Raw genomic sequence first — 9,533 nt, 5'->3', positions numbered from 1 at the left:
AACTGCATTCTTGGGATTCTTCCAGTACCCCAAGAATGAAACAGGTCATTTATGCCTCTCTTTTCTTCCATAATCCCAGGGATTCACTTTCCATTCTGCTAAACAATAAAATCAACTAGCTATTTCTTAGAAAATACTACCTATTTTTACCAGTCTGCAGTTGCCAGCAGATTATAAAACCATCAGAAAACCCGGAGAAAATATCCAGTTATCTCAGAGATTACTTTACAATTACTTGAGAGAATCTTTCCCCCCAGTTTTCAGGTTCTGCTTTAAAAAAATGTCTGAAAGGGCTTCCCTGGTGGCACAGTGGTTGAGAATCTGCCTGCCAATGCAGGGGACACGGGTTCGAGCCCTGGTCTGGGAAGATCCCACATGCCGCGGAGCAACTAGGCCCGTGAGCCACAATTACTGAGCCTGCGCGTCTGGAGCCTGTGCTCCGCAACAGGAGAGGCCGCGATAGTGAGAGGCCCGCGCACCGCGATGAAGAGTGGTCCCCACTTGCCGCAACTAGAGAAAGCCCTCGCACAGAAACGAAGACCCAACACAGCCATAAATAAATAAATAAAAATAAAAATAAATAAAAATAAAAAATAAAAAATGTCTGAAAATCTGATGCTCCTAGTCTATGGTGCTTTTTTCAGACATCCCTGGATTTATCATACAACTAAATTACAGTGATTCTTCACTGTACAAAATAATTTACCAAAGAAGTAAATGTCTTCACTGTCAGTGTTTTTGTTTGTTTGTTTGTTTGTTTCTTTGGCCGAGCCACACTGCATGCGGGATCTTAGCTCCCCAACCAGGGATCTAACCTGTGTCCCCGGCAGTGGAAGCACGGAGTCTTAACCACTGGACCACCAGGGAAGTCCCCACTGTAGTTTTTTAATTGCCATGGTTAACAATTTATCAAAAATGGTTCCAAGTTTTCTAATAACAAATGAACATTTTGGAAATGAGTAGTTGTGCTTATTCAGAAACTTGTGTTTACACCTGAAGGCTTTGTGAAATCATTTTTTAATAGACTTAATTTTTTTAGAATAGTTTTAGGTTTACAGCAAAACTGAGCAGCAAGTAGAGTTCCCTTATTCCCCCGCCCCCTAAAAGCACAGCCCACCTTGCTGTCAACATCACCCACCACAGTGGTACATTTGTTACAATCAATGAACCAACACCGACACATCATTATTACCCAAAGTCCATAATTTATATTAGGCTTCACTCGGTGTTGCACATTCTGTGAGTTTTGATAAATGTATAATGACATGTATCCATCATTTGGTGGCCCTTAAAATCCCCTATTCTCCACCTATTCATTCCTCTCTCCCCAGTGAAATCAGTTTTTTAGTAAACTTACTATCCTGAGGTTTATGTCAAAAATGGACAAGTCTACTTCAGCTGGAATTAATTCTAACAGGTAGATTAAAACAAAAGTGAAACATCAGAATCATTAACCTGTAATGATTTCACTCTGTCTGCATTATGTGCTTTTAAGAGAAAACAAAATGCATAGGTGTGTCCAGTTATCTTATTAAACATTAATGATTATGAACTCAATCTTCTGACCAAAACGATGACCAGAAGGGTGGTATTTTAAATCTTGCAGTAAAACCAGGTACCCTGAGCTAAGTCAGAGACAAGAAAAGTGGCTGCCACGCTGTCAAGGTTAGGGAAGAAAATTAAGATCCAGGATAGCTTTGGGATATCATCCTCCACCCTCACCTGTGAAGCGACTAGTGCTTCAGACAAGAATTAGCTTGGGATCCTTTGCAGCTCAGCCTGTTGCATAAGGTTCTTATGCCACCCGCATTTCCCCATTTTGTATCTATGTAAAAGCATAATTCTGACTTATAATTCTTTGAGTAACAACTGAAAAATCTCTTGCCTGTCCTGAAAAGTTTCATACAATTCATCATTTTAAGTAGAAACTTACGAATGTGTCCTTGCTTGTTAATTTCTATGACACAGAGGAGTGAAGTAGTCAGTTCCCTGGCACTAGAGCTCAGGAAAGTGTCGACACACATTCAGCAGAGGTGTTATAGGGGAGTTTAAGCATCAAATGAATGATTGGACCAGATGATTTTTTTTTTTTTGAACCACATGTTCTGATTAGTTTACTTACAGAACTGAGATTCTTTTTTTTTTTTTTAATTTTTATTTATTTATGGCTGTGTTGGGTCTTCGTTTCTGTGCAAGGGCTTTCTCTAGCTGCGGCAAGTGGGGGCCACTCTTCATCGCGGTGCGTGGGCCTCTCATTATCGCGGCCTCTCTTGTTGCGGACCACAGGCTCTAGACGCGCAGGCTCAGTAATTGTGGCTCACCGGCCCAGTTGCTCCGTGGCATGTGGGATCTTCCCAGACCAGGGCTCGAACCCGTGTCCCCTGCACTGGCAGGCAGGTTCTCAACCACTGCGCCACCAGGGAAGCCCCGGACCAGATGATTTTTAAGAGTTTTTCAATCTCGACTCTCAGTGATCCCACCTAGAAAACAGAGAGCTCTGTCAAGCCTTTTGTCAACCAACCAACCAACTAACCAACCAACAAAAAGCCTTCTTCTAACGTATTTTAAACATTTTAGAATGATCCCTCGGATTTTCAGTATGAGCATCAGTATCAGCAACTCAGTAAATGACCCATTATCCCATGTACCCACATTTAATAGTTTGAACTGGAAAGTAGCTATAAGTTGCAAATTCAGTGAATGGAGCAGTCAGCAGCCATATTTTACTAATTTTTTTTTAGATCTTTATTGGAGTATAATTGATTCACAATACTGTGTTAGTTTCTTTTGTACAACAAAGTGAATCAGCCATATGTATACATATATCCCCTCCCTCTTGAGCCTCCCTCCCTCCCACCCTCCCTACCCCACCCCTCTAGGTGGTCACAAAGCACCGAGCTGATCTCCCTGTGCTATGCTGCTGCTTCCCACTAGCCATGCATTTTACATTCGGTAGTGTACGCATGTCGATACTAGACTACCTATAATAATGCCCAGGAAACAGGAATGTAGGATACTTTGAGGAAAAAAAAAATAACAAGAAAAACCTTATGACTCAAAGATCCAAACTAAAAAAATAGCTGGTGTTTAGATGAAGGGGGCTAATTATTGTGGGGTTATCTCAATAGAGCTGATTATTAAGGAAACACTTTAAAACATCTACATAGCCGTGTCAGGAAGAACTATTTGGGAGAAAGGACACCAGACTGTCTTGGAATATTAGCATACCATTTCTCTCAATGTTCACAGCAACAGCATTAGCAACATTCGGACTTTTCAGATTTTAAAGATAATCTTGTCATCCCAAAGTGAGTATGTCACCCATCACTATCATTATATATGAGTATGATAACCAAAAATTTTGTTTCATTTGCAAAAAGCATACAGAAACCAAAGGATAGGCATATATCTCCTACCACCACATGTACCCGGCCTGCATCTACCTTTCCTCATTGCCCACCCTCCCCTTACACACTAGCCCTATTCCTTTGGCCAATTTAAGAGCATTGCCCTAACAGTTCTCTCCTCTGTTTCCAGCGTGTCAACTTGCCACCCTGCAGCCTTCCTCCATCAGTATATAAAAACCTGTTGTAATTACGCCCAGCCTTTAAGAACACTTTCTTGACCCTATTTCTGACACACCTTTCTTTTTACAGAATGCTTCATGACATAGTTCTCTATATTCACTTGTGTCCAATTCTGCTCATTCTATTTTCTCATTGATCCACACCCATTAAGTTTTTGTCCTCACTACTCCACCAAAACTGCCCTTATCAGAGCTCACCACAGACCTCTAGATTGCTGTATCCAGAGGTCACATCTCAGTTCTCACATACGTGACCTAAAGCAGTACCGCTGATCGCTCTCCCCTTGAAACACATTCTTCACTTGGCTTCCAGAATACCACAGTCCTGGTTTTCCTCCCTCTGTCTCCTTTGCTGGTTCTTCCTCATCCCCACAACCTCTAAACATGCTCTTCTTTTTTATTATTTATTTTCACCCCCTTGGAGATTTCCTCGTCACTTTACATGCCATCAAATGACAGTGACTCCCAAATTTCTGTCTCCAGCCCGGATCTCTGCATTCAGCTCCAGACTCATGTCCACCTGCCGACTTGACACATTCACTTTGGTGTCTGACAAGCATCCCTGCCCTGGGATGCTCCTCTTGCCATCGTCCCCATCTCAGTAAATGGCAACTCCCTTTTCCCGTTATTCAGGCCAAAATCCTTGGCGTTTTATTGTCTTTTTCTCTCTCACTCCAATCTGATCCAATAGCAAATCCTGCTGGCTCTCTCTTCAAAATACATCCAGAATCTGATCACTTGTCACCATTTCCACTACACCACCCAAGTTCAAGTCACTATCATTTCTCATGTGGATTACTGTAACAGCCTCCTAATTGTTCTTACTTCTTTCCTTGCCCTGCTTTAATTTTTTCCTCAACAAAACAACTGTAGCAGTCATGTTAAAGCATACACCAATCATGTCATTCCTCAGCCTTCAATGGCTCCCTTTTCACTTCTCATAAAAGCCCAAGTTTTCACAGTGACCTATGAGGCCCTATGTAATCTGCCTGCATTATTTCTTTAACCTCATCTCCACTTACTTTCTCCTTGGCTCATTCATCTTCAGCCATATTTGCCTCCTTGCTGTTCTTCAGACATAGTGAGCAAGCTTCCACCAAGGGCATTTGCAACTGTTGGTCTCTGCCTGGCATACTCTCCTCCAAATATCTATGTAACTCACTCCTTCACCTTCTCCAGATCTGCACTCAAAATTCAACTTCTTGGTGAGCTTTCCGTATCTAGAATTGTAATCCCCCTTTCCCTGGTACTTCCTCTCTTTCCTCTGTTTTATTTTCTCCTTAGCACTATTTGAAAATACTATTTTACTTATCTTGCTTATTTCTTTCCTTTTCAGCTGGAGTGTAAGCTCCATGCGGGTGGGAATATTTATTTGATTCGTCCTCTGCACCCCTAGTAGTCACTCAATAAATATTTGTTGAATGAATGAATAACACTGTAGACTTTATGTCAAGTACTTTCTAATCTATGCTGAATAAACGTTGTACAATCCTCAGTTACAAAAGTAACCTTGTGAGCAGTAAGGATAATACAATTGCCCTGGCTGAGGATAAGGCCATAGTTTCTGGTTAGCATAATTAAAACAATGTATCAGAGACAAATAGTGAAAGTAAACCATGAATCATTTTTCTGGTGCTCCAGGTACCAGGAAAGTACTGAGGGAAAAGTATTCTATACTATTGCTGGTTCAGATTCAAGAAGTAAAATGGGACTTCCCTGGTGGCGCAGTGGTTGGGAGTCTGCCTGCCAATGCGGGGGACACGGGTTCGGGCCCTGGCCCGGGAAGATCCCACATGCTGCGGAGAAGCTGAGCCCCTGCTCCACAACTGCTGAGCAACCCCCGCTCTCCACAACTAGAGAAAGCCCGCACACAGCAACGAAGACCCAGTGCAGCCAAAAATAAATAAATAAAAAAATAAATTAAAAAAAAAAAAAAAAGTAAAATGTAAAATCACAGCATAAGTATAATTAACCCAACGTGTATCATTTGTTAACCAATAAATGATTAGAGACTCCCTACTACACTTCTTCAGGTTCTCTCAGAATTGGGGCTCATCTGGTGGGCATACAAATGGATTGAGGCAGAAAAGGAACAGTGGCAAAGGTCAAATTGACCCATGAAGCACAGTAAGTTTTGCCAAAATTACTTACCCTGCTGATGGTTCTTAGAAAGCCCAGAGTTGATCAAAAAGCAAATGTTTCTAGTTTTCATCTTTCTTTTCAGCCTTTAGCAAACAGAAAAACATTCCCTATAGCTGTACTGATCTATTGCAAATTTACAAGTTAGTGAAAAATTAATAGAAATCCTCCCGGACTAGTTTAAGCAGAAAGGAGCAATGTGCTATAAGGATGCAGGAGTGACTCGGGGGCCACAGGAGCAAGGAAGGAGCCAGGCTGTGTTACTGAACACAAGTTCATGCGTTTGATGCACAGTTGAGGCCAAACGATACCGAAATGACAGAGTTTGGAGCAGAGAAATGTTTATTGCAGGGCCATGCAAGGAGAACAGGTGGCTCATGCCCCCAAAACTCCGAACTCCCCAAAGGGTTTCAGCAAAGCATTTTTAAAGGCAAAGATGAGGGAGGGGCATGGTTGGTGGCTGCAAACTTCTTGGTGTTGGAATCCTTTGTTCTTGCAACTGTCCAGGTAGGTTAGGTCACAATGTTCCTGTAAACCTCCAACAGGATAAATGTTACTCTCTGTTCTGCAACTTTTTATCTCTATGTGAATGGAAATGTGTTACACCCTTAAAGGTCAGAGCCTTGAGAATGGGCTATTCTGTATATTTCAGGCTATAGGCAACATTCTCAACTCAAAGCAAAAGCAATAGAATGCACAGGTTAAAGTAAAAGAAACAGGTCTAATATGGAGTCATATTTGTTCTTCCCTATTACAGCTGTAGGAATAAACTGGAATTAGGGGCTCAAATTCCTCAGCAATCTCAGCGTATCTCATCTCTGCCGTTTCTGGGTGTCAAATTTTCCTTTTCACTGCATAGCAGCTTTCTCTGCTAATCTGTCCACATAAGCAGAACATGGCAGCCATTTTCTCTAAGATTTACTTCTCTTCCTTTCTAGAACGAGAATATAATCTCTTGGTCCCAATTCCAAATTCTCAGAAACTGCTTGAGCCGGGTACCCCCCGACAGAAGCACCAGATTTGTATAAGCATGTATGCTATTTGAACTGTATAGATGAAAGTGGGCCATTGCAAGAATACCTAGGAGTGGGTGCAGATTGATTGAGGCAACCTAGCAGATATCTACTATACTTAGGTGTCTTGGAAATTCATGATAAAGTGTTATATTTACCATACTAACTTTTCTCTTACCCCTCAGTTAAGGTTCAGTCTGATTTCTCAAAGGTAGTAAGTATTTTATGGTAAGATTGGGGCAACCATATTTACTTTGAGCACTTTGAGTCAAGGATTGTGCTTGGCTTGTTCACTGCTGAATCCCCATTCATCGTATCAAGCCTGGGATAAGGACTCTGTTAATGTCAGCTGTTACTGTTAACAATAAGGACTCAACAAAACTCATTGGATACCGCTGACATGGAGGGGGAAAAAAGAGTTATAAGCGAGAGGACGGCATAGTTCCTCAATAAAAGCCTTAAAGGGCACAGATATTTTCGTTTCTCTGACCTTGTTATAGAACCAAAACGTGTTGTAGTGGTAGCAACTGACAATACCCAGGAGGATTTGACATTACTGGGACCACTGCAACAGAATGAATAAATAGCTAAAGAGGATCTGTATTACATAAGCCCTGGTATATTTCAATGATCCTAAATAGACTTGTCAACTACCAGTCTCTTGTGTCCATCAAGTCAGTCTCTCCAGAGATGGCTAGGGTGTCAATCTCTCTAAATTCTTTCAAGCTGTGTTTGCAGTCTGGGATAGGATTTTCCTTTTCATTCTTATATGCATGCTTATCACAATAAACAGACATCTGAAACAAAAGATCAAATATCATTAGCGATTACCCTTGCCTTAATTTCCCTCTCACGTTTGGCTCATCAACAGAAACAGTAACATGGGAATTCCCTGGCGGTCCAGTGGTTAGGACTCAGCGCTTTCACTGCTGTGGCCCACGTGGCCCAGATTTGATCCCTGGTCAGGGAACTAAGATCCTGCAAGCCCTGTGGCGTGGCAAAAAATAAATAAATAAAATACAGTAACAAAAACAACCTACTGTTGTTTTACTTGATGGAAGACAGCAGCTCCTACCAGAAATGAGCACTGTAAATGTTGCTGTAGCCTCACCACTCCATCTTTCTCTCAAACCTGCTTCTTTTTGGCTTATAAAGAGGCTTAGCAGAAATTAGGTTATCATCAGTGGAGGTACTTTTGCCTTGCTCCACTGTGAGATTTTGAGACAGGCTGGGACCTGGGACACTTTGCTGCAGTGCTTGCACCTGGACAAACATCTCCTCAAGCAACAAAATACAAAGAAACTATAAGGGACTAAAAATAACTGCTTGCCTGTAAAGTGGGGCAAATTATCGACAAGAAGATACAAAAGGACCAGAAACCCAACTGCCACTTCTGAGGAGCTGGGAGCAAAAGCAGGGAACAGTGCACGCCCCCTGCACACAGCACCACCAAAGGGGTGGGCAAACTACCTAAGCCACCCCTCAGGCCCAACCCCTGGACACACCTCTACCCTCACCCCATATAAGGAACATATTAGGCTCACTCCCCTTGGGGAGTGAGCAAGGGAACCTGTTACTTGTTTTTACTCCCCCCTTGCTGCAGCAGGGGCCCCAGTAAAGCCTTGCCTGAATTTCTTGTCTGGCCTCTTACTAATTTCTATTGATTAAGGAGGCCGAGAACCCTGATTGATATCAATTTTGCTTTGAGATTTTTCTATCAGGGTACCCTATTCCGAACAGCTACTTTCAGGGCCTTGATTAACCTTTCCTCAGGGCTTCATCGCCCTGTGAGTCCAATTCTCTTCTCCAGAGGAAAGGGAAAGTAGCCTCTGAATCCAAGTTTGGAGAGCTCTGATATAATCAAAACAAAACAAGGTCTTATCCTGTGAGGAAGAGGAAACAGTTCTATGTTTTATACTGTGAAGAAGTTATTTCAACTAATAGACTAGGAACCAAGGAAAATAAAGATATTAAAAGGCCTAGTGAGTTGAAAGCTGATTGATGAGCAGAAAACAAAGGAAAACATGTGCTTTCCTTAGGGCAACTGTAAATAACATTACTATGATTATTAGGCTAAACCTGTGGCCCTTGGCATAAAGAAGCGGTCTAATCTAAGGCTCCCATGTAGCCAACACCCTCAAATCAGACTAAAGTGATCTCCTGCTGGTAGTATTGTCTGCTCCTCGCAGAAGCAAACTCAAACCGTCTCTTGGAGGAAAAAAACCCCTCCAGATTAGGCACTCTGGATTCCCACAGGTTAACTTCAGTCAAATGTGAACTCACAATTCTGAAAAAAATCACCAAGCATACAGGAATCACCTGTTCAGTAAAAGTCAGCAGAAACAGTAAATAACAGATTTAGGCCTCTGAGGATTCCAACTCCAGGCATACCCCAGATATTGTGAGTTCGGTTCCAGACACCACAATAAAGTGAATATCGCAATAAAGCAAGTCACACAAATTTTTTGGTTTCCCAGTGCATATAAAAGTTATGTTTACACTATACTGTAGCCCATTAAGTGTGCAATGCATTATATCTAAAAAACAACAATATATATCTTAATTAAATAGTACTTTATTGCTAAAAAAATGCTAACCATCATCTGAGGTTTCAGCAAATCATAGTAGTAGCATCAAAGATCACTGATCAGGGACTTCCCTGGTGGCGCGGTGGTTAAGAATCCACCTGCCAATGCAGGGGACACGGGTTCGAGCCCTGGTCCTGGAGGATCCCGCATGCCGCAGAGCAACTAAGCCCGTGCGCCACAACTACTGAGCCTGCGCTCTAGAGCCCA

At 42.1% G+C, this 9,533-nt stretch overlaps 1 long non-coding RNA gene across 1 annotated transcript in view; it reads right to left on the bottom strand.

Moving 5' to 3' along the window:
• Positions 1–1,056: 1,056 nt before the first annotated feature.
• LOC137767589 (uncharacterized) overlaps positions 1,057–9,533 on the bottom strand; it is a 47,034-nt gene continuing 38,557 nt past the window's right edge. Inside the window, exon 3 of the long non-coding RNA XR_011074549.1 lies at positions 1,057–2,480. This is a non-coding gene — a long non-coding RNA (uncharacterized lncRNA). The remainder of the gene's footprint in view (positions 2,481–9,533) is intronic.

This window comes from Eschrichtius robustus, chromosome 7 (genome assembly GCF_028021215.1).
Source record: "Eschrichtius robustus isolate mEscRob2 chromosome 7, mEscRob2.pri, whole genome shotgun sequence".
Taxonomy (NCBI): domain Eukaryota; kingdom Metazoa; phylum Chordata; class Mammalia; order Artiodactyla; family Eschrichtiidae; genus Eschrichtius; species Eschrichtius robustus.
The sequence above is the reverse complement of the archived record's forward strand: the minus strand, read 5'-3'. Positions and strand labels throughout refer to the sequence as shown.